Source organism: Erythrolamprus reginae, unplaced genomic scaffold (assembly GCF_031021105.1).
Source record: "Erythrolamprus reginae isolate rEryReg1 unplaced genomic scaffold, rEryReg1.hap1 H_28, whole genome shotgun sequence".
Classification (NCBI taxonomy): Eukaryota; Metazoa; Chordata; class Lepidosauria; order Squamata; family Dipsadidae; genus Erythrolamprus; species Erythrolamprus reginae.
In genome coordinates this window covers 70,001-97,294 of record NW_027248482.1, presented here as the reverse complement: position 1 = coordinate 97,294, position 27,294 = coordinate 70,001, and the positions used below count along the sequence as shown (strand labels likewise).

The 27,294-nt window shown below is 46.8% G+C and overlaps 1 protein-coding gene across 1 annotated transcript in view; it reads left to right on the top strand.

Moving 5' to 3' along the window:
• Positions 1-27,294, top strand: part of LOC139155538 (unconventional myosin-VIIa-like) — a 109,561-nt gene that overhangs the window by 70,770 nt on the left and 11,497 nt on the right. The gene's annotated exons all lie outside the window — the stretch shown is intronic.

The window sequence follows — 27,294 nt, the reverse complement described above, 5'->3', positions numbered from 1 at the left end:
AGGGTAAGGGTTAGGGTTAAAGTTACGGTTAGGGTTAGCATTTGGTATATGGTTAGGGTAAGCTTATGGTTAGGGTTCGGGTTAGGGTCAGGGTCAGGGTTAGGGTTAGCATTTGGGTTAGGGTTAGGGTTAGGGTAAGCTTAGGCTTAGGGTTAGGGTTATTGTTAGTGTTAGGGTTAGGGTTAGCATTTCGGTTACCGGAATCTTAGGTTTAGGATTTGGGTTAGTGTGAGTGTTAGTGTTAGGGTCAGGGTCAGGGTCAGGGTCAGGGTTCGGGTAGTGGTAGGGGTAGGATTAAGGGTAGGGGTTAGGGGTTAGGGTTTAGGGGTTAGGGGCTAGGGGTAGGGGTAGGTTTAGAGTTAGGGTTAAGGGTTAGGGTTAGGGTTACTGTTAGTGTTAGTGTTAGGGTTAGTTAGTGTTATTGTTAGTGTTAGGGTTAGTGTTAGGGTTAGGGTTTGGGTTATGGTAAGCTTAGGTTTAGGATAAGGGTTAGGGTTAAAGTTTCGAGTAGGGTAACATTTGGGTTAGGGTTAGGGTTAGGGTTAGGGTTAGTGTTAGGGTGAGGGTGAGGTTCAGGGTTAGGGTTAGGGTTCCAGTTAGGGTTAGGATTCAGGTTAGTGTTAGTGTTATGGTTAGGGTTAGGTTGAGGGTGAGGGTGAGATTCAGGGTCAGGGTCAGGGTCAGTGTTAGCATTTGGGTTAGGGTTAGGGTTAGGGTAAGCTTATGTTTAGGGTTAGGGTTGTTGTTAGTGTTAATGTTAGTGTTATTGTTAGTGTTAGGGTTAGTTTTAGGGTTAGGTTTAAGGTCAGGGTCAGCGTCAGTGTTAGCATTTGGGTTAGGGTTAGGGTAAGCTTATGTTTAGGGTTAGGGTTGTTGTTAGTGTTAGTGTTAGTGTTAGTGTTATTGTTAGTGTTATTGTTAGTGTTAGTGTTATTGTTAGTGTTAGTGTTATGGTTAGGTTTGGGTTTGGGTCAGGGTCACGGTCAGGGTCATGGTCTGGGTCAGTGTCAGTGTCAGTGTCAGCGTTAGGGTTAGGGTTAGGGTTAGGATTAGGGTTAGGGTTAGGGATAGGGTTAGGGTAAGCTTAGGGTTAGGGTTAGGGTAAGGGTTAGGGTTAGGGTTAGGGTTAGGGTTTGGGTTTGGATTTGGGTCAGGGTTACGGTTAGGCTTAGGGTAAACTTATGTTTAGGGTAAGGGTTAGGGTTAAAATTATGGTTACAGTTAGCATTTGGGTTAGGGTTAGGGTAAGCTTAGGGTTAGGGTGAGGGTTAGTGTTAGTGTTAGTGTAAGAGTTATGGTTACGGTTTGAGTTAGGGGAAGCTTAGGTTTAGGGTTAGGGTTTGGGTTTGGGTTCGGGTTAGGGTTCGGGTTTTGGTTAGGGTTAGGGTTATGTTTAGGGTTAGGGTAAACCTAGGGTTAGGGTTAGGGATTGGGTTAGGGTAAGCTTAGGGTTAGGGTTCGGGTTAGGGTCAGGGTCAGGGTTAGGGTTAGCATTTGGGTTAGGGTTAGGGTTAGGGTAAGCTTAGGGTTAGGGTTAGGGTTACTGTTAGTGTTAGTGTTAGGGTTAGTTAGTGTTATTGTTAGTGTTAGGGTTAGTGTTAGGGTTAGGGTTTGGGTTATGGTAAGCTTAGGTTTAGGGTAAGGGTTAGGGTTAAAGTTACGAGTAGGGTAACATTTGGGTTAGGGTTAGGGTTAGGGTTAGGGTTAGTGTTAGGGTGAGGGTGAGGTTCAGGGTTAGGGTTAGGGTTCAAGTTAGGGTTAGGATTCAGGTTAGTGTTAGTGTTATGGTTAGGGTTAGGTTGAGGGTGAGGGTGAGATTCAGGGTCAGGGTCAGGGTCAGTGTTAGCATTTGGGTTAGGGTTAGGGTTAGGGTAAGCTTATGTTTAGGGTTAGGGTTGTTGTTAGTGTTAGTGTTAGTGTTATTGTTAGTGTTAGGGTTAGTTTTAGGGTTAGGTTTAAGGTCAGGGTCAGCGTCAGTGTTAGCATTTGGGTTAGGGTTAGGGTAAGCTTATGTTTAGGGTTAGGGTTGTTGTTAGTGTTAGTGTTAGTGTTATTGTTAGTGTTATTGTTAGTGTTAGTGTTATTGTTAGTGTTAGTGTTATGGTTAGGTTTGGGTTTGGGTCAGGGTCACGGTCAGGGTCATGGTCTGGGTCAGTGTCAGTGTCAGGGTCAGCGTTAGGGTTAGGGTTAGGGTTAGGATTAGGGTTAGGGATAGGGTAAGGGTTAGGGTAAACTTAAGGTTAGGGTAAACTTAGGGTCAGGGTTAGGGTAAACTTAGGGTTAGGGTTAGGGATAGGGTTAGGGTAAGCTTAGGGTTAGGGTTAGGGTAAGGGTTAGGGTTAGGGTTAGGGTTAGGGTTTGGGTTTGGATTTGGGTCAGGGTTACGGTTAGGCTTAGGGTAAACTTATGTTTAGGGTAAGGGTTAGGGTTAAAATTATGGTTACAGTTAGCATTTGGGTTAGGGTTAGGGTAAGCTTAGGGTTAGGGTGACGGTTAGTGTTAGTGTTAGTGTAAGAGTTATGGTTACGGTTTGAGTTAGGGGAAGCTTAGGTTTAGGGTTAGGGTTTGGGTTTGGGTTCGGGTTAGGGTTCGGGTTTTGGTTAGGGTTAGGGTTATGTTTAGGGTTAGGGTAAACCTAGGGTTAGGGTTAGGGATTGGGTTAGGGTCAGGGTCAGGGTTAGGGTTAGCATTTGGGTTAGGGTTAGGGTTAGGGTAAGCTTAGGGTTAGGGTTAGGGTTATTGTTAGTGTTAGTGTTATGGTTAGGGTTAGGGTTAGCATTTCGGTTACCGGAATCTTAGGTTTAGGATTTGGGTTAGTGTGAGTGTTAGGGTCAGGGTCAGGGTCAGGGTCAGGGTTCGGGTAGTGGTAGGGGTAGGGTTAAGGGTAGGGGTTAGTGTTAGGGTTAGGGTTTAGGGGTTAGGGGTTAGGGGCTAGGGGTAGGGGTAGGTTTAGAGTTAGGGTTAAGGGTTAGGGTTAGGGTTACTGTTAGTGTTAGTGTTAGTGTTAGGGTTAGGGTTAGGGTTAAGGTTAGTGTTAGGGTAAGGGTTACGGTTTAGGGTAAGGGTTATGGTTAGGGTTAGGTTTAGGGTTAGGGTTAGCGTTAGTGTTAGGGTTTGGGTTTGGGTTAGGGTTAGGGTAAACTTAGGTTTAGGGTTAGGGTCAGGGTCAAGGTCAGGGTCAGGGTCAGGGTTAGGGTTAGCATTTTGGTTACGGTTAGGGTTAGGGTAAGCTAAGGGTTAGGGTTAGGATTATTGTTATTGTTAGTGTTAGGGTTTTGGTTAGTGTTAAAGTTAGCGTTAGCGTTAGTGTTGGGGTTAGGGTAAGCTTAGGGCAAGGGTTAGGGTTAGGGTCAGGGTCAGAGTTAGGGTTAGCATTTGGGTTAGGGTTAGGGTTAGTGTAAGCTTAGGGTTATGGTTATTGATAGTGTTAGTGTTAGTGTTAGGGTTAGGGTTAGCATTTCGGTTACGGGAATCTTAGTTTTAGGGTTAGGGTTAGGGTCAGTGTCAGTGTCAGTCTCAGGGTCAGGGTCAGGGTCAGGCTTTCGGGTAGGGGTAGGGTTCGGGGTTCGGGGTGAGGGTTAGGGGTTAGGGGTAAGGGGTTATGGGTTAGGGGTTATGGGGTAGGGGAAGGGGTAAGGATAGGTTTAGAGTTAGGGTTTGGGGTTAGTGTTAGTGTTAGGGTTAAGGTTAGGGTGAGGGTGAGGGTGAGGGTGAGGGTTAAGGTTAGTGTTAGGGTAAGGGTTAGGGTTTAGGGTAATGGTAAGGGTTAGGATTAGGGTTAGGGTTAGCGTTAGTGTTAGCGTTTGGGTTAGGGTTAGGGTAAACTTAGGTTTGGGGTAAGGGTTAGGATAAGGGTTAGGGTTAGGTTTAGGGTTACGGTTAGGGTTAGCGTTAGCGTTAGTGTTAGGGTTTGGGTTAGGGTTAGGGTAAACTTAGGTTTTGGGTAAGGGTTAGGGTTAAAGTTACGGTTAGGGTTAGCATTTGGTTTAGGGTTAGGGTAAGCTTAGGTTTAGGGTTAGGGTCAGGGTCAAGGTCAGGGTCAGGGTTAGGGTTAGCATTTCGGTTAGCGTTAGCGTTAGTGTTGGGGTTACGGTAAGCTTAGGGCAAGGGTTAGGGTTAGGGTTAGGGTCAGGGTCAGGGTCAGGGTCAGGGTTAGGGTTAGCATTTGGGTTTGGGTTAGGGTTAGGGTAAACTTAGGGTTAGGGTTAGGGTTATTGTTAGTGTTAGTGTCAGTGTTAGGGTTAGGGTTAGGGTTAGCATTTCGGTTACGGGAATCTTAGGTTTAGGATTAGGGTTAGGTTTAGGGTTAGGCTTAGGGTTAGGGTCAGTGTCAGTGTCAGTGTCAGGGTCAGGGTTCGGGTAGGGGTAGGGGTTAGGGGTTAGGATTAGGGGTTAGGGGTAAGGGGTTAGGGGTTAGGGGTAGGGTAAGGGGTAAGGATAGGTTTAGAGTTAGGGTTAGTGTTAGGGTTAGGGTTAGGGTTAGGGTGAGGGTGATGGTTAATGTTATTGTTAGGGTAAGGGTTAGGGGTTAGGGTAAGGGTTAGGGTTAGCGTTAGCGTTAGCGTTAGGGTTTGGGTTTGGGTTAGGGTTGGGGTAAACTTAGGTTTGGGGTAAGGGTTAGGGTTAGGGTTACGTTTAGGGTTAGGGTAAGGTTTACGGTTAGGGTTAGGGTTAGCGTTAGCTTTAGCGTTAGCGTTTGGGTTAGGGTAAACTTAGGTTTAGGGTAAGGGCTAGGGTTAAAGTTACGATTAGGGTTAGCATTTGGGTTAGGGTTAGGGTTAAGGTTAGGGTTAGGTTGAGGGTTAGGGTTAGGGTTGGGGTTGGGGTTGGGGTTAGGGTTAGGGTGAGGGTGAGGGTGAGGGTGAGGGTGAGGTTCAGGGTCAGGGTCAGGGTTAGCATTTGGGTTAGGGTTAGGGTAAGGTTATGGTTAGGGTTAGGGTAAATCTAGGGTTAGGAATAGGGTTAGGGTAAGCTTACGGTTAGGGTTAGGGTTATTGTTAGTGTTAGGGTTAGGGTTAAAGTTACTGTTAGGGTTAGCATTTGGTTTAGGGTTAGCGTTAGCATTAGTGTTGGGGTTAGGGTAAGCTTAGGGCAAGGGTTAGGGTTAGGGTTAGGGTTAGCATTTCGGTTAGGGGAAGCTTAGGTTTAGGGTTACGGTTAGGGTTAGGGTTAGGGTCATTTTCAGGGTCAGGGTCAGGGTCAGGGTTCGGGTAGGGTTAGGGGTTAGGGGTTAGGGGTCGGGGAATGGGTAAGGATAGGTTTAGAGTTAGGGTTAGTGGTTAGTGTTAGGGTTAGGGTTAGGGTTTAGGGTAAGGGTTAGGTTTAGGGTTAGGGTTTGGGTTATGGTTAGGGTCAGGGTCAGGGTTAGCATTTGGATTAGGGTTAGGGTAAGCTTAGGTTTAGGGTTAACGTTAGGGTTAGGGTCAGGGTCAGGGTCATGGTCAGGGTTAGGGTTAGCATTTGGGTTAGGGTTAGGGTTAGGGTTAGGGTTATGGTTATGGTCAGGGTCAAAGTCAGGGTCAGGGTCTGTGTCAGGGTCACTGTCATTCTCATTGTCAGGGTCAGGGTCAGGGTAAGCTTAGTGTTAGGGTTATTGTTAGGTTTAGTGTTAGGGTTAGTGTTAGGGTTAGTGTTACGGTTAGGGTTAGGGTTAGGGGTTAGGGGCTAGGGGTAGGGGTAGGGGTAGGTTTAGAGTTAGGGTTAAGGGTTAGGGTTAGGGTTAGGGTTAATGTTAGGGTTAAGGTTAGTTTTAGGGTAAGGGTTACGGTTTAGGGTAAGGGTTATGGTTAGGGTTAGCGTTAGGGTTAGGGTTAGCGTTAGCGTTAGTGTTTGGGTTAGGGTTAGGGTAAACTTAGGTTTTGGGTAAGGGTTAGGGTTAAAGTTACGCTTAGGGTTAGCATTTGGTTTAGGGTAAGGGTAAGCTTAGGTTTAGGGTTAGGGTCAGGGTCAGGGTTAGGGTTAGGCTTAGCATTTTGGTTAGGGTTAGGGTTAGGGTAAGCTTAGGGTTAGGGTTAGGATTATTGTTATTGTTAGTGTTAGGGTTTTGGTTAGTGTTAAAGTTAGCGTTAGCGTTAGTGTTGGGGTTAGGGTAAGCTTAGGGCAAGGGTTAGGGTTAGGGTCAGGGTCAGGGTCAGAGTTAGGGTTAGCATTTGGGTTAGGGTTAGGGTTAGGGTTAGGGTTAGGGTTAGGGTGAAGGTTAGGGTTAGGGTTAGGGTAAGGTTCGGGTTCGGGTTCGGGTTAGGGCTAGGGTTAAGGTTAGGGTTAGGGTTAGGGTAAACTTAAGGTTAGGGTTAGGGTTCGGGTTAGGGTTAAGGTTAGGGTAAACTTAGGGTTAGGGTTAGGGATAGGGTTAGGGTAAGCTTAGGGTTAGGGTTTGGGTCAGGGTTAGGGTTAGGGTAAACTTATGTTCAGGGTAAGGGTTAGGGTTAAAATTATGGTTACGGTTAGCATTTGGGTTAGGGTTAGAGTAAGCTTAGGGTTAGGGTCAGGGTTAGGGTTGGCATTTAGGTTAGGGTTAGGGTTAGGGTTAGGGTGAGGGTTATTGTTAGGGTTAGTGTTAGTGTTAGAGTTAGGGTTACGGTTTGAGTTAGGGGAAGCTTAGGGATAGGGTTCGGGTTCAGGTTCGGGTTCGGGTTAGGGTTAGGGTAAACTTAGGGTTAGGGATAGGGTTAAGGTAAGCTTAGGGTTAGGGTTAGGGTTTGGGTTTGGGTTAGGGTTAGGGTTAAGGTTAGGGTAAACTTAGGTTTAGGGTAAGGGTTATGGTAAGCTTAAGATTAGGGTTAGGGTTAGGGTCAGGGACAGGGTCAGGGTTAGGGTTAGCATTTGGGTTAGGGTTAGGGTAAGCTTAGAGTTAGGGTTAGGGTTACGGTTACGGTTAGGGTAAGGGTTAAGGTTTGGGTTAGGGTCAGTGTCATTGTCAGTGTCAGTGTCAATGTCAGGGTCTGGGTCAGGGTCAGGGTCAGGGTCCGGGTAGGGGTTAGGGTTATGGTTATGGTTAGGGTTAGGGTTAAGGTTAGGGTTAGGGTAAGGGTTTAGGGTAAGGGTTAGGGTTAGCGTTAGCGTTAGCGTTAGCGTTAGGTGTTGGGTTTGGGTTAGGGTTAGGGTAAACTTAGGTTTAGGGTAAGGGTTAAAGTTATGGTTAGGGTTAGCATTTTGGTTAGGGTTAGGGTAAGCTTAGGGCAAGGGTTAGGGTTAGGGTCAGGGTCAGAGTTAGGGTTAGCATTTGGGTTAGGGTCAGGGTCAAGGTCAGGGTCAGGGTCAGGGTTAGGGTTAGCATTTCGGTTAGCGTTAGCGTTAGTGTTGGGGTTACGGTAAGCTTAGGGCAAGGGTTAGGGTTAGGGTTACGGTTAGGGTCAGGGTCAGTGTCATGGTTATGGTTAGCATTTGGGTTAGGGTTAGCATTTGGGTTAGGGTTAGGGTTAGGGTAAGCTTAGGGTTAGGGTTAGGGTTATTGTTAGTGTTAGTGTTAGTGTTAGTGTCAGTGTTAGGGTTAGGGTTAGGGTTAGCATTTCGGTTACGGGAATCTTAGGTTTAGGATTAGGGTTAGGTTTAGGGTTAGGGTTAGGGTTAGGGTCAGGGTCAGTGTCAGTGTCAGGGTCAGGGTTCGGGTAGGGGTAGGGGTTAGGGGTTAGGATTAGGGATTAGGGGTTAGGGGTAAGGGGTTAGGGGTTAGGGGTAGGGTAAGGGGTAAGGATAGGTTTAGAGTTAGTGTTAGTGTTAGTGTTAGGGTTAGGGTTAGGGTTAGGGTGATGGTTAATGTTATTGTTAGGGTAAGGGTTAGGGTTTAGGGTAAGGGTTAGGGTTAGCGTTAGCGTTAGGGTTTGGGTTTGCGTTAGGGTTGGGGTAAACTTAGGTTTGGGGTAAGGGTTAGGGTTAGGGTTACGCTTAGGGTTAGGGTTAGGGTAAGGTTTAGGGTTAGGTTTAGGGTTAGGGTTAGCGTTAGCTTTAGCGTTAGCGTTAGCGTTAGCGTTTGGGTTAGGGTAAACTTAGGTTTAGGGTAAGGGCTAGGGTTAAAGTTACGATTAGGGTTAGCATTTGGGTTAGGATTAGGGTTAAGGTTAGGGTTAGGTTGAGGGTTAGGATTAGGGTTTGGGTTAGGGTTGGGGTTGGGGTTGGGGTTGGGGTTGGGGTTGGGGTTGGGGTTAGGGTGAGGGTGAGGGTGAGGTTCAGGGTCAGGGTCAGGGTTAGCATTTGGGTTAGGGTTAGGGTAAGCTTATGATTAGGGTTAGGGTAAATCTAGGGTTATAAATAGGGTTAGGGTTATTGTTAGTGTTAGGGTTAGGGTTATTGTTAGTGTTAGGGTTAGGGTTAAAGTTACTGTTAGGGTTAGCATTTGGTTTATGGTTAGCGTTAGCATTAGTGTTGGGGTTAGGGTAAGCTTAGGGCAAGGGTTAGGGTTAGGGTTAGGGTTAGGGTCATTTTCAGGGTCAGGGTCACGGTCAGGGTTCGGGTAGGGGTAGGGCTAGGGTTAGGGGTTAGGGGTTAGGGGTTAGGGGTTAGGGGTTAGGGGTTAGGGGTTAGGGGTAGGGGAATGGGTAAGGATAGGTTTAGAGTTAGGGTTAGTGGTTAGGGTTAGGGTTAGGGTGAGGGTGAGGGTTAAGGTTAGTGTTAGGGTAAGGGTTAGGGTTTAGGGTTTAGGGTAAGGGTTAGGGTTAGGTTTAGGGTTAGGGTTAGCGTTAGCGTTAGGGTTTGGGTTATGGTTAGGGTCAGGGTCAGGGTCAGGGTTAGCATTTGGGTTAGGGTTAGGGTTAGGCTTAGGTTGAGGGTGAGGGTGAGGGTGAGGTTCAGGGTCAGGGTCAGGGTCAGGGTTAGCATTTGGTTTAGGGTTAGGGTAAGCTTAGGTTTAGGGTTAACGTTAGGGTTAGGGTCAGGGTCAGGGTCATGGTCAGGGTTAGGGTTAGCATTTGGGTTAGGGTTATGTTTATGTTTATGGTTATGGTTATGGTCAGGGTCAGGGTCAAAGTCAGGGTCAGGGTCTGTGTCAGGGTCACTGTCATTCTCATTGTCAGGGTCAGGGTCAGGATTAGGGTTAGGGTAAACTTAGTGTTAGGGTTATTTTTAGGTTTAGTGTTAGGGTTAGTGTTAGGGTTAGTGTTGCGGTTAGGGTTAGGGGTTAGGGGTTAGGGGTAGGGTTAGGTTTAGAGTTAGGGTTAAGGGTTAGGGTTAGGGTTAGGGTTAGGGTTAAGGTTAGTGTTAGGGTAAGGGTTACGGTTTAGGGTAAGGGTAAGGGTTATGGTTAGGGTTAGGGTTAGGGTTAGCGTTAGCGTTAGTGTTTGGGTTTGGGTTAGGGTTAGGGTAAACTTAGGTTTTGGGTAAGGGTTAGGGTCAGGGTCAGGGTCAGGGTTAGGGTTAGGCTTAGCATTTTGGTTAGGGTTAGGGTTAGGGTAAGCTTAGGGTTAGGGTTAGGATTATTGTTAGTGTTAGGGTTTTGGTTAGTGTTAAAGTTAGCGTTAGTGTTGGGGTTAGGGTAAGCTTAGGGCAAGGGTTAGGGTTAGGGTCAGGGTCAGGGTCAGAGTTAGGGTTAGCATTTGGGTTAGGGTTAGGGTTAGGGTTAGGGTTAGGGTGAAGGTTAGGGTTAGGGTTAGGGTAAGGTTCGGGTTCGGGTTCGGGTTCGGGTTCAGGTTAGGGCTAGGGTTAAGGTTTGGGTTAGGGTTAGGGTTAGGGTAAACTTAAGGTTAGGGTTAGGGTTCGGGTTAGGGTTAGGGTAAACTTAGGGTTAGGGATAGGGCTAGGGTAAGCTTAGGGTTAGGGTTTGGGTCAGGGTTAGGGTAAACTTATGTTCAGGGTAAGTGTTAGGGTTAAAATTATGGTTACAGTTAGCATTTGGGTTAGGGTTAGAGTAAGCTTAGGGTTAGGGTCAGGGTCAGGGTCAGGGTTAGGGTTGGCATTTAGGTTAGGGTTAGGGTTAGGGTTAGGGTTAGGATTAGGGTTATTGTTAGTGTTAGTGTTAGAGTTAGGGTTACGGTTTGAGTTAGGGGAAGCTTAGGTTTAGGGTTAGGGTTCGGGTTCAGGTTCGGGTTCGGGTTAGGGTTAGGGTAAACTTAGGGTTAGGGATAGGGTTAAGGTAAGCTTAGGGTTAGGGTTAGGGTTTGGGTTTGGGTTAGGGTTAGGGTTAGGGTTAAGGTTAGGGTAAACTTAGGTTTAGGGTAAGGGTTATGGTAAGCTTAAGGTTAGGGTTAGGGTTAGGGGCAGGGACAGGGTGAGGGTTAGGGTTAGCATTTGGGTTAGGGTTAGGGTAAGCTTAGAGTTAGGGTTACGGTTACGGTTAGGGTAAGGGTTAGGGTTAGGGTTTGGGTTAGGGTCAGTGTCATTGTCAGTGTCAGTGTCAATGTCAGGGTCTGGGTCAGGGTCCGGGTAGGGGTTAGGGTTAGGGTTATGGTTATGGTTAGGGTTAGGGTTAAGGTTAGTGTTAGGGTAAGGGTTTAGGGTAAGGGTTAGGGTTAGGGTTAGCGTTAGCGTTAGGTGTTGGGTTTGGGTTAGGGTTAGGGTAAACTTAGGTTTAGGGTAAGGGTTAAAGTTATGGTTTGGGTTAGCATTTTGGTTAGGGTTAGGGTAAGCTTAGGTTTAGGGTTAGCGTTAGGGTTAGGGTCAGGGTCAGGGTTAGGGTTAGCATTTGGGTTAGGGTTAGGTTTAGGGTAAACTTAGGGTTAGGGTAAACTTAGGGTTAGGGATAGGGTTAGGGTAAGCTTACGGTTAGGGTTATTGTTAGTGTTAGTGTTAGTGTTAGGGTTTTGGTTAGGTTTAGGGTTAGGCTTAGCATTTGGGTTAGGGTTAGGGTTAGGGTAAGGTTCGGGTTCGGGTTAGGGTTAGGGTTAGGGTTATGGTAAACTTAAGGTTATGGTTAGGGTTAGGGTTAGGGTAAACTTAGGGTTAGGGTTAGGGATTGGGTTAGGGTAAGCTTAGTGTTAGGGTTAGGGTTTGGGTTTGGGTCAGGGTTAGGGTTAGGGTTAGGGTAAACTTATGTTTAGGGTAAGGGTTAGGGTTAAAATTATGGTTACGGTTAGCATTTGGGTTAGGGTTAGAGTAAGCTTAGTGTTAGGGTCAGGGTCAGGGTTAGGGTTAGCATTTAGGTTAGGGTTAGGCTTAGGGTTAGGGTTAGGGCAAGCTTAGGGTTAGGGTTAGGGTTATTGTTAGGGTTATTGTTAGTGTTAGTGTTAGCGTTAGGGTTTTGGTTAGGGTTAGGGTTAGGGTTAGGGTTAGGGTTAGGGTTACGGTTAGGGTCATTTTCAGGGTCAGGGTCACGGTCAGGGTTCGGGTAGGGGTAGGGTTAGGGGTTAGGGGTTAGGGGTTAGGGGTTAGGGGTAGGGGAATGGGTAAGGATAGGTTTAGAGTTAGGGTTAGTGGTTAGGGTTAGGGTTAGGGTTAGGGTGAGGGTTAAGGTTAGTGTTAGGGTAAGGGTTAGGGTTTAGGGTAAGGGTTAGGGTTAGGTTTAGGGTTAGCGTTAGCGTTAGGGTTTGGGTTATGGTTAGGGTCAGGGTCAGGGTCAGGGTTAGCATTTGGGTTAGGGTTAGGGTTAGGCTTAGGTTGAGGGTGAGGGTGAGGGTGAGGTTCAGGGTCAGGGTCAGGGTCAGGGTTAGCATTTGTTTTAGGGTTAGGGTAAGCTTAGGTTTAGGGTTAACGTTAGGGTTAGGGTCAGGGTCAGGGTCATGGTCAGGGTTAGGGTTAGCATTTGGGTTAGGGTTAGGGTTATGGTTATGGTTATGGTTATGTTCAGGGTCAGGGTCAAAGTCAGGGTCAGGGTCTGTGTCAGGGTCACTGTCATTCTCATTGTCAGGGTCAGGGTCAGGGTTAGGGTTAGGGTAAACTTAGTGTTAGGGTTATTGTTAGGTTTAGTGTTAGGGTTAGTGTTAGGGTTAGTGTTGCGGTTAGGGTTAGGGGTTAGGGGTTAGGGGTTAGGGGCTAGGGGTAGGGTTAGGTTTAGAGTTAGGGTTAAGGGTTAGGGTTAGGGTTAGGGTTAAGGTTAGTGTTAGGGTAAGGGTTACGGTTTAGGGTAAGGGTAAGGGTTATGGTTAGGTTTAGGGTTAGGGTTAGGGTTAGCGTTAGCGTTAGTGTTTGGGTTTGGGTTAGGGTTAGGGTAAACTTAGGTTTTGGGTAAGGGTTAGGGTCAGGGTCAGGGTCAGGGTTAGGGTTAGGCTTAGCATTTTGGTTAGGGTTAGGGTTAGGGTAAGCTTAGGGTTAGGGTTAGGATTATTGTTAGTGTTAGGGTTTTGGTTAGTGTTAAAGTTAGCGTTAGTGTTGGGGTTAGGGTAAGCTTAGGGCAAGGGTTAGGGTTAGGGTCAGGGTCAGGGTCAGAGTTAGGGTTAGCATTTGGGTTAGGGTTAGGGTTAGGGTTAGGGTTAGGGTGAAGGTTAGGGTTAGGGTTATGGTTAGGGTTAGGGTAAGGTTCGGGTTCGGGTTCAGGTTAGGGCTAGGGTTAAGGTTAGGGTTAGGGTTAGGGTAAACTTAAGGTTAGGGTTAGGGTTCGGGTTAGGGTTAGGGTAAACTTAGGGTTAGGGATAGGGTTAGGATAAGCTTAGGGTTAGGGTTTGGGTCAGGGTTAGGGTAAACTTATGTTCAGGGTAAGTGTTAGGGTTAAAATTATGGTTACGGTTAGCATTTGGGTTAGGGTTAAAGTAAGCTTAGGGTTAGGGTCAGGGTCAGGGTCAGGGTTAGGGTTGGCATTTAGGTTAGGGTTAGGGTTAGGGTTAGGGTTATTGTTAGTGTTAGTGTTAGAGTTAGGGTTACGGTTTGAGTTAGGGGAAGCTTAGGTTTAGGGTTAGGGTTCGGGTTCAGGTTCGGGTTCGGGTTAGGGTTAGGGTAAACTTAGGGTTAGGGATAGGGTTAAGGTAAGCTTAGGGTTAGGGTTAGGGTTTGGGTTTGGGTTTGGGTTAGGGTTAGGGTTAGGGTTAAGGTTAGGGTAAACTTAGGTTTAGGGTAAGGGTTATGGTAAGCTTAAGGTTAGGGTTAGGGTTAGGGTCAGGGACAGGGTCAGGGTTAGGGTTAGCATTTGGGTTAGGGTTAGGGTAAGCTTAGAGTTAGGGTTAGGGTTACCGTTACGGTTAGGGTAAGGGTTAGGGTTTGGGTTAGGGTCAGTGTCATTGTCAGTGTCAGTGTCAATGTCAGGGTCTGGGTCAGGGTCCGGGTAGGGGTTAGGGTTATGGTTATGGTTAGGGTTAGGGTTAAGGTTAGTGTTAGGGTAAGGGTTTAGGGTAAGGGTTAGGGTTAGGGTTAGCGTTAGCGTTAGGTGTTGGGTTTGGGTTAGGGTTAGGGTAAACTTAGGTTTAGGGTAAGGGTTAAAGTTATGGTTTGGGTTAGCATTTTGGTTAGGGTTAGGGTAAGCTTAGGTTTAGGGTTAGCGTTAGGGTTAGGGTCAGGGTCAGGGGCAGGGTTAGGGTTAGCATTTGGGTTAGGGTTAGGTTTAGGGTAAACTTAGGGTTAGGGTAAACTTAGGGTTAGGGATAGGGTTAGGGTAAGCTTACGGTTAGGGTTATTGTTAGTGTTAGTGTTAGTGTTAGGGTTTTGGTTAGGTTTAGGGTTAGGCTTAGCGTTTGGGTTTAGGGTTAGGGTAAGGTTCGGGTTCGGGTTAGGGTTAGGGTTAGGGTTAGGGTTATGGTAAACTTAAGGTTATGGTTAGGGTTAGGGTTAGGGTAAACTTAGGGTTAGGGTTAGGGATTGGGTTAGGGTAAGCTTAGTGTTAGGGTTAGGGTTTGGGTTTGGGTCAGGGTTAGGGTTAGGGTTAGGGTAAACTTATGTTTAGGGTAAGGGTTAGGGTTAAAATTATGGTTACGGTTAGCATTTGGGTTAGGGTTAGAGTAAGCTTAGTGTTAGGGTTAGGGTCAGGGTTAGGGTTAGCATTTAGGTTAGGGTTAGGCTTAGGGTTAGGGTTAGGGCAAGCTTAGGGTTAGGGTTAGGGTTATTGTTAGTGTTAGTGTTAGCGTTAGGGTTTTGGTTAGGGTTAGGGTTAAGCTTAGCATTTGGGTTAGGGCTAGGGCTAGGGCTAGGGTTAGGGTTAGGGTGAAGGTTAGGGTTAGGTTTAAGGTTAGGTTTAGGGTTAGGTTTAGGGTTAGGGTAAGGTTCGGGTTCAGTTTCGGGTTTGGGTTAGGGCTATGGTTAAGGTTAGGGTTAGGGTTAGGGTAAACTTAAGGTTAGGGTAAGAGTTAGGGTTACGGTTTGGGTTAGGGTTATGGTTAGGGTTAGGGTTAGGGTTATGGTCAGGGTCAGGGTCAGGTTCTGGGTCAGTGTCAGGGTCAGGGTCAGGGTCAGCATTACGGTTATGGTTAGGATTAGGGTAAACTTAGGGTTAGGGTAAACTTAGAGTTAGGGATAGGGTTAGGGTAAGCTTACGGTTAGGGTTATTGTTAGTGTTAGGATTAGGGTTTTGGTTAGGGTTAGGGTTAGACTTAGCATTTGGGTTAGGGTTAGGGCTAGGGTGAAGGTTAGGGTTAGGTTTAGAGTTAGGTTTAGGTTTAGGGTTAGGGTTAGGGTTAGGGTAAGGTTCGGGTTCGGGTTCAGGTTCGGGTTCGGGCTAGGGTTAAGGTTAGGGTTAGGGTTAGGGTAAACTTAAGGTTAGGGTTAGAGTAAGCTTAGGGTTAGGGTCAGGGTCAGGGTCAGGGTTAGGGTTGGCATTTAGGTTAGGGTTAGGGTTAGGGTAAGCTTAGGGTTAGGGTTATTGTTAGGGTTAGTGTTAGAGTTAGGGTTACGGTTTGAGTTAGGGTAAACTTAGGGTTAGGGATAGGGTTAAGGTAAGCTTAGGGTTAGGGTTAGGGTTAGCATTTGGGTTAGGGTTAGGGTAAGCTTAGGTTTAGGGTAAGAGTTAGGGTTAAAGTTACGGTTAGGGTTAGCATTTGGGTTAGGGTTAAGGTCAGGGTCAGGGTTAGGGTTAGCATTTGGGTTAGGGTTAGGGTTAGGGTTAGGGTAAGCTTAGGGTTATTTGTTAGTGTTAGTGTTAGTGTTAGTGTTCGGGTTAGGGTTTTGGTTAGTGTTAGGGTTAAGGTTTTGGTTAGGGTTAGGGTTAGGCTTAGCATTTGGGTTAGGGTTAGGGCTAGGGTTAGGGTTAGGGTGAAGGTTAGGGTTAGGTTTACGGTTAGGTTTAGGGTTAGGTTTAGGGTTCGGTTTAGGGTAAGGTTCGGGTTCAGGTTCGGTTTCGGGTTCGGGCTAGGGTTAAGGTTAGGGTTAGGGTTAGGGTAAACTTAAGGTTAGGGTAAGGGTTAGGGTTACGGTTTGGGTTAGGGTTAGGGTTATGTTCAGGGTCAGTGTCAGGGTCAGGTTCTGGGTCAGTGTCAGGGTCAGGGTCAGGGTCAGCATTACGGTTATGGTTAGGATTAGGGTAAACTTAGGGTTAGGGTAAACTTAGGGTTAGGGATAGGGTTAGGGTAAGCTTACAGTTAGGGTTATTGTTAGTGTTAGTGTTAGTGTTAGGGTTTTGGTTATGGTTAGGGTTATGCTTAGCATTTGGGTTAGGGTTAGGGCTAGGGTTAGGGGGAAGGTTAGGGTTAGGTTTAGGTTTAGGGTTAGGGTTAGGGTTAGGGTAAGGTTCGGGTTCAGGTTCGGGTTCGGGTTAGGGCTAGGGTTAAGGTTAGGGTTAGGGTAAACTTAAGGTTAGGGTAAGGGTTAGGGTTCTGGTTAGGGTAAACTTAGGGTTAGGGTTAGGGATAGGGTTAGGGTAAGCTTAGGGTTAGGGTTAGGGTTTGGGTCAGGGTTAGGGTTAGGGTAAACTTGTGTTTAGGGTAAGGGTTAGGCTTAAAATTATGGTTACGGTTAGCATTTGGGTTAAGGTTAGAGTAAGCTTAGGGTTAGGGTCATGGTCAGGGTCAGGGTTAGGGTTGGCATTTAGGTTACGGTTTGAGTTAGGGGAAGCTTAGGTTTATGGTTAGGGTTAGGGTTAGTGTTAGGGTTATGGTTCAGGTTCGGGTTTGGGTTAGGGTTAGGGTTATTGTTAGGGTTAGGGTTAGTGTTAGAGTTAGGGTTACGGTTTGAGTTAGGGGAAGCTTAGGGTTAGGGTTAGGGTTAGGGTTATGGTTCGGGTTCAGGTTCGGGTTCGGGTTAGGGTTAGGGTAAACTTAGGGTTAGAGATAGGATTAAGGTAAGCTTAGGGTTAGGGTTAGGGTTAGGGTTAAGGTTACGGTAAACTTAGGTTTAGGGTAAGGGGTAGGGTAAGCTTAAGGTTAGGGTTAGGGTTAGGGTCAGGGACAGGGTCAGGGTTAGGGTTAGCATTAGAGTTAGGGTTAGGGTTACGGTTACGGTCAGGGTAAGGGTTAAGGTTTGGGTTAGGGTCAGTGTCATTGTCAGTGTCAGTGTCAGTGTCAATGTCAGGGTCAGGTTCAGGGTCCGGGTAGGGGTAGGGTTTAGGGTTATGGTTCAGGGTCCGGGTAGGGGTAGGGTTTAGGGTTATGGTTAGGGTTAGGGTTAAGGTTAGTGTTAGGGTAAGGGTTTAGGGTAAGGGTTAGGGTTAGGGTTAGCGTTAGCGTTAGGTGTTGGGTTTGGGTTAGGGTTAGGGTAAACTTAGGTTTAGGGTAAGGGTTAAAGTTATGGTTAGGGTTAGCATTTTGGTTAGGGTTAGGGTAAGCTTAGGTTTAGGGTTAGCGTTAGGGTTAGGGTCAGGGTTAGGGTTAGCATTTGGGTTAGGGTTAGGGTTAGGGTAAGCTTAGGTTTAGGGTAAGAGTTAGGGTTAAAGTTACGGTTAGGGTTAGCATTTGGGTTAGGGTTAGGGTTAGGGTCAGGGTCAGGGTTAGGGTTAGCATTTGGGTTAGGGTTAGGGTTAGGGTAAGCTTAGGGTTATTTGTTAGTGTTAGTGTTAGTGTTATTGTTCGGGTTAGGGTTTTGGTTAGTGTTAGGGTTAGGGTTTTGGTTAGGGTTAGGGTTAGCATTTGGGTTAGGGTTAGGGCTAGGGTTAGGGTTAGGTTTACGTTTAGGGTTAGGTTTACGGTTAGGTTTAGGGTTAGGTTTAGGGTTCGGGTTAGGGTAAGGTTCGGGTTCGGGTTCGGGCTAGGGTTAAGGTTAGGGTTAGGGTAAACTTAAGGTTAGGGTAAGGGTTAGTGTTACGGTTTGGGTTAGGGTTAGGGTTATGTTCAGGGTCAGTGTCAGGGTCAGGTTCTGGGTCAGTGTCAGTGTCAGGGTCAGGGTCAGCATTACGGTTATGGTTAGGATTAGGGTAAACTTAGGGTTAGGGTAAACTTAGGGTTAGGGATAGGGTTAGGGTAAGCTTACGGTTAGGGTTATTGTTAGTGTTAGGGTTAGGGTTAGGCTTAGCATTTGGGTTAGGGTTAGGGCTAGGGTTAGGGTGAAGGTTAGGGTTAGGTTTAGGGTTAGGGTTAGGGTAAGGTTCGGGTTCGGGTTCGGGTTCAGGTTCGGGTTCGGGTTCGGGTTAGGGCTAGAGTTAAGGTTAGGGTTAGGGTTAGGGTAAACTTAAAGTTAGGGTAAGGGTTAGGGTTCTGGTTAGGGTTAGGGTTAGGGTAAACATAGGGTTAGGGATAGGGTTAGGGTAAGCTTAGGGTCAGGGTTAGGGTTTGGGTCAGGGTTAGGGTTAGGGTAAACTTGTGTTTAGGGTAAGGGTTAGGCTTAAAATTATGGTTACGGTTAGCATTTGGGTTAGGGTTAGAGTAAGCTTAGGGTTAGGGTCAGGGTCAGGGTCAGGGTTAGGGTTGGCATTTAGGTTAGGGTTAAGGTTAGGGTTAGGGTAAGCTTAGGGTTAGGGTTATTGTTAGGGTTAGTGTTAGTGTTAGAGTTAGGGTTACGGTTTGAGTTAGGGGAAGCTTAGGTTTAGGGTTAGGGTTAGGGTTAGGGTTAGTGTTAGGGTTATGGTTCGGGTTCAGGTTCGGGTTCAGGTTAGGGTTAGGGTAAACTTAGGGTTAGGGATAGGGTTAAGGTAAGCTTAGGGTTAGGGTTTGGGTTTGGGTTAGGGTTAGGGTTAAGGTTAGGGTAAACTTAGGTTTAAGGTAAGGGTTAGGGTAAGCTTAAGGTTAGGGTTATTGTTAGGGTCAGGGACAGGGTCAGGGTTAGGGTTAGCATTAGGGTTAGGGTTAGGGTAAGCTTAGAGTTAGGGTTACGGTTACGGTTATGGTTAGGGTAAGGGTTACGGTTTGGGTTAGGGTCAGTGTCAGTGTCAATGTCAGGGTCAGGGTCCGGGTAGGGGTTAGGGGTATGGTTAGGGTTAGGGCTAGGGTTAATGTTAGTGTTAGGGTAAGGGTAAGGGTTAGGGTAAGGGTTAGGGTTAGCGTTAGCGTTAGGTTTTGGGTTTGGGTTTGGGTTAGGGTTATGGTTAGGGTTAGGGTAAACCTAGAGTTAGGGTTAGGGATTGGGTTAGGGTTAGGGTTAGGGTTTTGGTCAGGGTCAGGGTCAGGGTCAGGGTCAGGGTCAGCGTTATGGTTAGGGGTAGGGTTAGGGGTAGAGATAGGGTTAGGGATAGGGTTAGCGTTAGCGTAAGGGTTAGTGTAAGCTTATGGCTAGGGTTAGGGTTAGGGTTAGCATTTGGGTTAGGGGAAGCTTAGGTTTTGGGTTAGGTTTAGGGTTAGGGTTAGGGTTCGGTTTAGGGTCAGGGTCAGGGTTAGGGTTAGCATTTGGGTTATGGTTAGGGTTAGGGTAAGCTTAGGGTTAGGGTTATTGTTAGTGTTAGTGTTAATGTTAGTATTAGTGTTAGGGTTAGGGTTAGGGTTTTGGTTAGTGTTAGGGTTAGGGTTAGCATTAGCGTTAGTATTGGGGTTAGGGTAAGCTTAAGGCAAGGGTTAGGGTTAGGGTTAAGTTTAGCATTTCGGTTAGGGGAAGCTTAGGTTTAGGGTTAGGGTTAGGGTTTGGGTTTGGGTTTGGGTTAGGGTTAGGGTTAGGGTCAGGGTCAGGGTCTGGGTCAGGGTCATTGTCAGGGTCAGGGTCATTGTCAAAGTCAGGGTCAGGGTCAGGGTTAGGGTTAGGGTAAGGGTTAGCTTAGGGTTAGGGTTAGGTTTAGGTTTAGGGTTAGGGTTAGGTTAGGTTTAGGGTAAACTGAGGGATAGGGATAGGGTTAGGGTAAGCTTAGGGCTAGGGTTAGGGATAGGGTTAGGGTTAGGGTTAGCGTTAGCATCAGGCTTAGGGTTAGGTTTAGGGTTAGGGTTAGCATTTGGGTTAGGGTTAGGGTTCGGGTTAGTGTTAGGGTTAGGGTTAGGGTTAGGGTTAGGGTTTGGGTTATGGTAAACTTAGGTTTAGGGTAAGGGTTAGGGTTAAAGTTACGAGTAGGGTAACATTTGGGTTAGGGTTAGGGTTAATGTTAGGGTTAGGATTAGGGTTAGGTTTAGGGGTAGGTTAGGGTTAGGATTAGGGTTAGGGTTTGGGTTAGGGTTAGGGTTAGGTTGAGGGTGAGGGTGAGATTCAGGGTCAGGGTCAGGGTCAGTGTTAGCATTTGTGTTAGGGTTAGGGTAAGCTTATGGTTAGGGTTAGGGTTGTTGTTAGTGTTAGGGTTAGGGTTAGTGTTAGGGTTTGGGTTTGGGTCAGGGTCAGGGTCAGGGTCATGGTCTGGGTCAGTGTCAGTGTCAGCGTTAGGGTTAGGGTTAGGATTAGGATTAGGGATAGGGTTAGGGTTAGGGTAAACTTAAGGTTAGGGTAAACTTAGGGTTAGGGTTATCGTTGGGGTAAACTTAGGGTTAGGGTTATGGATAGGGTTAGGGTAAGCTTAGGGTTAGGGTTAGGGTTACGGTTAGGGTCAGGGTCAGGGTTAGCATTTAGGTGAGAGTTAGGGTTAGGGTAAGCTTAGGGTTAGGGTTAGGGTTATTGTTAGTGTTAGAGTTAGGGTTACGGTTTGAGTTAGGGGAAGCTTAGGTTTAGGGTTAGGGTTATGATTTGGGTTAGGGTAAGGGCTAGGGTTAGGTTTAGGGTTCGGGTTCGGGTTAGGGTTTGGGTTTGGGTTAGGGTTATGGTTTGGGTTAGGGTAAAACTAGGGTTAGGGTTAGTGTTAGTGTTAGGGTTAGAGTTTGGGTTAGCGTTAGGGTTTGGGTTAGGGTTAGGGTTAGGGTAAACTTAGGTTTAGGGTAAGGGTTAGGGTTAAAGTTACGGTTAGGGTTAGCATTTGGGTTAGGGTTAGGGTTAAGGTTAGGGTTAGGGTCAGGGTCAGGGTCAGAGTCAGGGTCAGTGTCAGCGTCTGGGTCAGTGTCAGTGTCAGTGTCATTGTCATTGTCAGTGTCAGGGTCAGGGTCAGTGTTATGGTTAGGGATAGGGTTAGGGATAGGGATAGGGTTATGGTTATGGTTATGGTTTTTGTTAGGGTAAACCTAGGGTTAGGGTTAGGGTTAGGGTTATGGTTAGGGTTTGGGTTAGCGTTAGGGTTTGGGTTAGGGTTAGGGTTAGCATTTGGGTTAGGGTTAGGGCTAGGGTTAGGGTTAGGTTTACGTTTAGGGTTAGGTTTACGGTTAGGTTTAGGGTTAGGTTTAGGGTTCGGGTTAGGGTAAGGTTCGGGTTCGGGTTCGGGCTAGGGTTAAGGTTAGGGTTAGGGTAAACTTAAGGTTAGGGTAAGGGTTAGGGTTACGGTTTGGGTTAGGGTTAGGGTTAGGGTTATGTTCAGGGTCAGTGTCAGGGTCAGGTTCTGGGTCAGTGTCAGTGTCAGGGTCAGGGTCAGCATTACGGTTATGGTTAGGATTAGGGTAAACTTAGGGTTAGGGTAAACTTAGGGTTAGGGATAGGGTTAGGGTAAGCTTACGGTTAGGGTTATTGTTAGTGTTAGGGTTAGGGTTAGGCTTAGCATTTGGGTTAGGGTTAGGGCTAGGGTTAGGGTGAAGGTTAGGGTTAGGTTTAGGGTTAGGGTTAGGGTAAGGTTCGGGTTCGGGTTCGGGTTCAGGTTCGGGTTCGGGTTAGGGCTAGAGTTAAGGTTAGGGTTAGGGTTAGGGTAAACTTAAAGTTAGGGTAAGGGTTAGGGTTCTGGTTAGGGTTAGGGTTAGGGTAAACATAGGGTTAGGGATAGGGTTAGGGTAAGCTTAGGGTCAGGGTTAGGGTTTGGGTCAGGGTTAGGGTTAGGGTAAACTTGTGTTTAGGGTAAGGGTTAGGCTTAAAATTATGGTTACGGTTAGCATTTGGGTTAGGGTTAGAGTAAGCTTAGGGTTAGGGTCAGGGTCAGGGTCAGGGTTAGGGTTGGCATTTAGGTTAGGGTTAAGGTTAGGGTTAGGGTAAGCTTAGGGTTAGGGTTATTGTTAGGGTTAGTGTTAGTGTTAGAGTTAGGGTTACGGTTTGAGTTAGGGGAAGCTTAGGTTTAGGGTTAGGGTTAGGGTTAGGGTTAGGGTTAGTGTTAGGGTTATGGTTCGGGTTCAGGTTCGGGTTCAGGTTAGGGTTAGGGTAAACTTAGGGTTAGGGATAGGGTTAAGGTAAGCTTAGGGTTAGGGTTTGGGTTTGGGTTAGGGTTAGGGTTAAGGTTAGGGTAAACTTAGGTTTAAGGTAAGGGTTAGGGTAAGCTTAAGGTTAGGGTTATTGTTAGGGTCAGGGACAGGGTCAGGGTTAGGGTTAGCATTAGGGTTAGGGTTAGGGTAAGCTTAGAGTTAGGGTTACGGTTACGGTTACGGTTAGGGTAAGGGTTACGGTTTGGGTTAGGGTCAGTGTCAGTGTCAATGTCAGGGTCAGGGTCCGGGTAGGGGTTAGGGGTATGGTTAGGGTTAGGGCTAGGGTTAATGTTAGTGTTAGGGTAAGGGTAAGGGTTAGGGTAAGGGTTAGCGTTAGCGTTAGCGTTAGGTTTTGGGTTTGGGTTTGGGTTAGGGTTATGGTTAGGGTTAGGGTAAACCTAGAGTTAGGGTTAGGGATTGGGTTAGGGTTAGGGTTAGGGTTTTGGTCAGGGTCAGGGTCAGGGTCAGGGTCAGGGTCAGCGTTATGGTTAGGGGCAGGGTTAGGGGTAGAGATAGGGTTAGGGATTGGGTTAGCGTTAGCGTAAGGGTTAGTGTAAGCTTATGGCTAGGGTTAGGGTTAGGGTTAGCATTTGGGTTAGGGGAAGCTTAGGTTTTGGGTTAGGTTTAGGGTTAGGGTTCGGTTTAGGGTCAGGGTCAGGGTTAGAGTTAGCATTTGGGTTATGGTTAGGGTTAGGGTAAGCTTAGGGTTAGGGTTATTGTTAGTGTTAGTGTTAATGTTAGTATTAGTGTTAGGGTTAGGGTTAGGGTTTTGGTTAGTGTTAGGGTTAGGGTTAGCATTAGCGTTAGTATTGGGGTTAGGGTAAGCTTAAGGCAAGGGTTAGGGTTAGGGTTAAGTTTAGCATTTTGGTTAGGGGAAGCTTAGGTTTAGGGTTAGGGTTTGGGTTTGGGTTAGGGTTAGGGTTAGGGTCAGGGTCAGGGTCTGGGTCAGGGTCATTGTCAGGGTCAGGGTCATTGTCAAAGTCAGGGTCAGGGTCAGGGTTAGGGTTAGGGTAAGGGTTAGCTTAGGGTTAGGGTTAGGTTTAGGTTTAGGTTTAGGGTTAGGGTTAGGTTAGGTTTAGGGTAAACTGAGGGATAGGGATAGGGTTAGGGTAAGCTTAGGGCTAGGGTTAGGGATAGGGTTAGGGTTAGGGTTAGCGTTAGCATCAGGCTTAGGGTTAGGTTTAGGGTTAGGGTTAGCATTTGGGTTAGGGTTAGGGTTCGGGTTAGTGTTAGGGTTAGGGTTAGGGTTAGGGTTAGGGTTTGGGTTATGGTAAACTTAGGTTTAGGGTAAGGGTTAGGGTTAAAGTTACGAGTAGGGTAACATTTGGGTTAGGGTTAGGGTTAATGTTAGGGTTAGGATTAGGGTTAGGTTTAGGGGTAGGTTAGGGTTAGGATTAGGGTTAGGGTTTGGGTTTGGGTTAGGGTTAGGGTTAGGTTGAGGGTGAGGGTGAGATTCAGGGTCAGGGTCAGGGTCAGTGTTAGCATTTGTGTTAGGGTTAGGGTAAGCTTATGGTTAGGGTTAGGGTTGTTGTTAGTGTTAGGGTTAGGGTTAGGGTTAGTGTTAGGGTTTGGGTTTGGGTCAGGGTCAGGGTCAGGGTCATGGTCTGGGTCAGTGTCAGTGTCAGCGTTAGGGTTAGGGTTAGGATTAGGATTAGGGATAGGGTTAGGGTTAGGGTAAACTTAAGGTTAGGGTAAACTTAGGGTTAGGGTTATCGTTGGGGTAAACTTAGGGTTAGGGTTATGGATAGGGTTAGGGTAAGCTTAGGGTTAGGGTTAGGGTTACGGTTAGGGTCAGGGTCAGGGTTAGCATTTAGGTGAGAGTTAGGGTTAGGGTAAGCTTAGGGTTAGGGTTAGGGTTATTGTTAGTGTTAGAGTTAGGGTTACGGTTTGAGTTAGGGGAAGCTTAGGTTTAGGGTTAGGGTTATGATTTGGGTTAGGGTAAGGGCTAGGGTTAGGTTTAGGGTTCGGGTTCGGGTTCGGGTTAGGGTTTGGGTTTGGGTTAGGGTTATGGTTTGGGTTAGGGTAAAACTAGGGTTAGGGTTAGTGTTAGTGTTAGGGTTAGAGTTTGGGTTAGCGTTAGGGTTTGGGTTAGGGTTAGGGTTAGGGTAAACTTAGGTTTAGGGTAAGGGTTAGGGTTAAAGTTACGGTTAGGGTTAGCATTTGGGTTAGGGTTAGGGTTAAGGTTAGGGTTAGGGTCAGGGTCAGGGTCAGAGTCAGGGTCAGCGTCTGGGTCAGTGTCAGTGTCATTGTCATTGTCAGTGTCAGGGTCAGGGTCAGTGTTATGGTTAGGGATAGGGTTAGGGATAGGGTTATGGTTATGGTTATGGTTTGGGTTAGGGTAAGGGCTAGGGTTCGGGTTCGGGTTTGGGTTTGGGTTAGGGTTATGGTTTTTGTTAGGGTAAACCTAGGGTTAGGGTTAGGGTTAGGGTTAGGGTTATGGTTAGGGTTTGGGTTAGCGTTAGGGTTTGGGTTAGGGTTAGGGTAAACTTAGGTTTAGGGTAAGGGTTAGGGTTAAAGTTACGGTTAGGGTTAGCATTTGGGTTAGGGTTAGGGTTAGGGTTAAGGTTAGGGTTAGGGTCAGGGTCAGGGTTAGGGTCAGGGTTAGCATTTGGGTTAGGTTTAGGGTTAGGGTAAGCTTATGGTTATGGTTAGGGTTATTGTTAGCGTTAGTTTTAGTGTTAGTGTTATTGTTAGTGTTAGGGTTAGGGTTAGGGTTTTGGTCAGGGTCTGGGTCAGTGTCAGTGTCATTGTCAGTGTCAGGGTCAGGGTCAGGGTCAGCGTTATGGTTAGGGGTAGGGATAGGGTTATGGTTAGGGTTAGGGTTATCGTTAGCGTAAGGGTTAGTGTAAGCTTATGGCTAGGGTTAGGGTTAGGGTTAGGGTTAGGGTTAGGGTTAGGGTCATGGTCAGTGTTACGGTTAGCATTTGGGTTAGGGTTAGGGTTATTGTTAATGTTGGTGTTAGTGTTAGGGTTAGTGTTAGGTTTAGGGTTAGCATTAGCGTTAGTATTGGGGTTAGGGTAAGCTTAAGGCAAAGGTTAGGGTTAGGGTTAGGGTTAGCATTTTGGTTAGGGGAAGCTTAGGTTTAAGGTTAGGGTTAGGGTTAGGGTTAGGGTTTGGGTTAGGGTTAGGGTTAAGGTCAGGGTCAGGGTCTGGGTCAGGGTCATTGTCAGGGTTAGGATCATTGTCAAAATCAGGGTCAGGGTAAGGGTCAGGTTCAGGGTCAGGGTTATGGTTAGGGTTAGGGTTAGGGTAAGGTTTAGCTTAGGTTTAGGTTTAGGTTTAGGTTTTGGTTTAGGGTTAGGGTTAGGTTAGGTTTAGGGTAAGCTTAGGGATAGGGATAGGGTTAGGGTAAGCTTAGGGCTAGGGTTAGGGATAGGGTTAGGGTTAGCGTTAGCGTTGGCATCAGGCTTAGGGTTAGGTTTAGGCTTAGGGTTAGCATTTGGGTTAGGGTTCGGGTTCGGGTTAGGGTAAGCTTAGTGTTAGTGTTAGTGTTAGTGTTAGTGTTAGGGTTAGTTAGTGTTATTGTGTAGTGTTAGGGTTAGGGTTAGGGTTAGGGTTAGGGTTTGGGTTATGGTAAGCTTAGGTTTAGGGTAAGGGTTAGGGTTAAAGTTACGAGTAGGGTAACATTTGGGTTAGGGTTAGGGTTAGTGTTAGGGTGAGGGTGAGGTTCAGGGTTAGGGTTAGGGTTCAAGTTAGGGTTAGGATTCAGGTTAGGGTTAGGGTTAGGGTTTGGGTTTGGTTTAGGGTTAGGTTGAGGGTGAGGGTGAGATTCAGGGTCAGGGTCAGTGTTAGCATTTGGGTTAGGGTTAGGGTTAGGGTAAGCTTATGTTTAGGGTTAGGGTTGTTGTTAGTGTTAGTGTTAGTGTTAGTGTTAGTGTTATTGTTAGTGTTATTGTTATTGTTAGTGTTATTGTTAGTGTTAGTGTTAGTGTTATGGTTAGGTTTGGGTTTGGGTTTGGGTCAGGGTCACGGTCAGGGTCAGGGTCATGGTCTGTGTCAGTGTCTGTGTCAGGGTCAGCGTTAGGGTTAGGGTTACGGTTAGGATTAGTGTTAGGGATAGGGTTAGGGTTAGGGTAAACTTAAGGTTAGGGTAAACTTAGGGTTAGGGTTAGGGTAAACTTAGGGTTAGGGTTAGGGATAGGGTTCGGGTAAGCTTAGGGTTAGGGTTAGGGTTAGGTTTATGGTTAGGGTAAGGTTTAGGGTTAGGGTTACGGTTTGGGTTTGGATTTGGGTCAGGGTTACGGTTAGGCTTAGGGTAAACTTATGTTTAGGGTAAGGGTTAGGGTTAAAATTATGGTTACAGTTAGCATTTGGGTTAGGGTTAGGGTAAGCTTAGGGTTAGGGTGAGGGTTAGTGTTAGTGTTAGTGTTAGAGTTATGATTACGGTTTGAGTTAGGGGAAGCTTAGGTTTAGGGTTAGGGTTCGGGTTTGGGTTCGGGTTTTGGTTAGGGTTAGGGTTATGTTTAGGGTTAGGGTAAACCTAGGGTTAGGGTTAGGGATTGGGTTAGGGTAAGCTTATGGTTAGGGTTAGGGTTAGGTTTAGGGTTAGGGTAAACTTAAGTTTAGGGTATGGTTTAGGGTTAAAGTTACGGTTAGGGTTAGCATTTGGTATAGGGTTAGGGTAAGCTTAGGGTTAGGGTTCGGGTTAGGGTCAGGGTCAGGGTTAGGGTTAGCATTTGGGTTAGGGTTAGGGTAAGCTTAGGGTTAGGGTTAGTGTTAGTGTTAGTGTTATGGTTAGGGTTAGGGTTAGCATTTCGGTTACCGGAATCTTAGGTTTAGGATTTGGGTTAATGTGAGTGTTAGTGTTAGGGTCAGTGTCAGTGTCAGTGTCAGGGTCAGGGTCAGGGTTCGGGTAGTGGTAGGGGTAGGGGTAGGGGTAGGGGTAGGGGTTAGGGGTTAGGGGCTAGGGTAGGGTTAGGTTTAGAGTTAGGGTTAAGGGTTAGGGTTAGAGTTACTGCTAGTGTTAGGGTTAGGGTTAGGGTTAAGGTTAGTGTTAGGGTAAGGGTTACGGTTTAGGGTAAGGGTAAGGGTTATGGTTAGGGTTAGGTTTAGGGTTAGGGTTAGCGTTAGGGTTTGGGTTTGGGTTAGGGTTAGGGTAAACTTAGGTTTTGGGTAAGGGTTAGGGTTAAAGTTACGCTTAGGGTTAGCATTTGGTTTAGGGTTAGGGTAAGCTTAGGTTTAGGGTTAGGGTCAGGGTCAGGGTCAAGGTTAGGGTTAGGGTTAGCATTTTGGTTAGGGTTAGGGTTAGGGTAAGCTTAGGGTTAGGGTTAGGATTATTGTTAGTGTTAGGGTTTGGGTTAGTATTAAAGTTAGCGTTAGCATTAGTGTTGGGGTTAGGGTAAGCTTAGGGCAAGGGTTAGGGTTAGGGTCAGGGTCAGAGTTAGGGTTAGCATTTGGGTTAGGGTTAGGGTTAGTGTAAGCTTAGGGTTACGGTTATTGATAGTGTTAGTGTTAGGGTTAGGGTTAGCATTTCGGTTACGGGAATCTTAGGTTTAGGATTAGGGTTAGGGTTAGGGTCAGTGTCAGTGTCAGGGTCAGGGTTCGGGTAGGGGTAGGGTTAGGGGTGAGGGTTAAGGGTTAGGGGTAAGGGGTTAGGGGTTAGGGGTAGGGTAAGGGGTAAGGATAGGTTTAGAGTTAGGGTTTGGGGTTAGGGGTTAGTGTTAGGGTGAGGGTGAGGGTGAAGGTTAAGGTTAGTGTTAGGGTAAGGGTTAGGGTTTAGGGTAATGGTAAGGGTTAGGATTAGGGTTAGGGTTAGCGTTAGGGTTAGGGTTAGCGTTAGCGTTTGGGTTAGGGTTAGGGTAAACTTAGGTTTGGGGTAAGGGTTAGGGTAAGGGTTAGGGTTAGGGTTACGGTTAGGGTTAGGGTTAGCTTTAGCGTTAGCGTTAGGGTTTGGGTTAGGGTTAGGGTAAACTTAGGTTTTGGGTAAGGGTTAGGGTTAAAGTTACGGTTAGGGTTAGCATTTGGTTTAGGGTTAGGGTAAGCTTAGGT